This window comes from Corvus cornix, chromosome 1 (assembly GCF_000738735.6).
Source record: "Corvus cornix cornix isolate S_Up_H32 chromosome 1, ASM73873v5, whole genome shotgun sequence".
Classification (NCBI taxonomy): Eukaryota; Metazoa; Chordata; class Aves; order Passeriformes; family Corvidae; genus Corvus; species Corvus cornix.
In genome coordinates this window covers 28,997,283-28,999,019 of record NC_046332.1, presented here as the reverse complement: position 1 = coordinate 28,999,019, position 1,737 = coordinate 28,997,283, and positions in this window count along the sequence as shown.

Below are 1,737 nucleotides of genomic sequence, written 5' to 3'. Positions count from 1 at the left end.
TGAGTTGTTGTTTTTAATTTGGTCTTCACTAGTAATGACGTTCTACTATACAATTTTCAGTGATGAATAGCATCTGAAGGAATTCCCTTTAAAGATCATTCACTGATAATCCTTATAGGAATAACTTACCTGTCATGGGAACAGTAGAGACTCATCCAGTACTTACACTGTGTACCAACAAGTGGAGCAGGGCTGCAGGCTTTAGAGGCTTGCCCTCACCAGGGGCTGATTTTGAGCCAAAATAGATGCATAATTCAAAGGTGATAGAGAAGGAAACAGAATTTCAGCCAGATGAGAAGTGACATCCTCTCACATCCTATCAGGAGAGGCATGGCAGCTGCCTTTTCTCTCACCGTTATTTTTTCTTCAGGTGAGCTTGGTGATGGCACCACACTCACTGTGGAAATGAAGAAAAATTTGGTGGATAGATTAGAAGTCACCTGACATTTAATGCATTGTTTCAAAAGAATTTGATGACAAATTTGAGAGGAATATGGGATACCTCTTTTTAAGTCGTTAAAGAGAAAAGCTGTATCTTAGTGCTAGAGGACAGATGGGTATAATGCTGAGAAATGGAGTTCTTTTTCCTGCTCTGTGCTTGTCACTACTTTAATCTCCTCATAACACTTCAGAACAGGAGAAAATATCCTATTGAACCAAGAGATTTCTTTGGTGTTATGATTACAGAAATTACTTACGGAGTCTCATGGCTGCTTCAAACAAAAAGGAGAACTGTTTCCTGATTAACACTTTTTACAAAAATGCTTCTAAAGTTCTTACATTCACAGGATGTGAACAACCTAGTCTAGAGAAAGGTGTCCCCTTCTTCCTTTGAGACAAAACCAAAGGAACAGTTCTTGGCAAGTGGGAATTGTGAGAAGGTTGTGCAAGGGGCACATTTCAGGGAGTGTGACAAAGGTAAACAAAGAGAGAAGTCTCTCAATTCTGACGATGGGCTCTTTTCCCAAGATGCCTCATTATTCATATTCTATGAGGTTAGAGTAGACTGGAGCACAGCAGAATGGAATATTAAAAAATAATTCTAGCTCAGTCTGAAACACATTAAGATGAATATAAGTTATTAGGACATTTGGTGAAAATGGCTGCATTTATCAAGGCTGTCAGACAAACCCCCAGATCCATTCTCACACACAGACTTTCAGAGTGGTCATGGCAGAACTTGGTCAAAGTGAACAGAGGACAAACTTGGGCATAGGAGTTTTGGAGCAGACAAGCTACATTTGGAAAGAGGGACACAACTAAGCAGTTCTATGGAAGAAAAGAATTTGGTAAGTGACAGAGACTTCCTTTAAGATTCTGGAATAAGAAGAATGTTCCCACACTGAATTCATAGCTCTCAGTTGCTGGAAACTGAGACCAAGCACAGGAGTCCAATCCTGTTCTGTTCCAAGCTTGCTACAAGCCATGTAATTCTCCTGCCCACACACTCCCTCGATTGTAGGATTGATTGTGCAAAGAGAGCTCTTTAAAAATGGGCAGATACATATCTGGGCTCATATAATATCTCCTCTTTTTTTTTCTTTTGGTTTGAAGTATGTTTAAAGGAAAGTTTTTGTCCATGAAGCTCATTTTCAAGAGTGTTTTGTACAGAGGATGTTTGTGATGGGGCTGATGCTTAGGTCCAAGGAGAGCAGCAGAATTCTGTTCTGCACACATTTGTTATCACTCATTCTAACCATACAGGAGACTGCTTTGGACACAGTGAGGTCTTCCAGG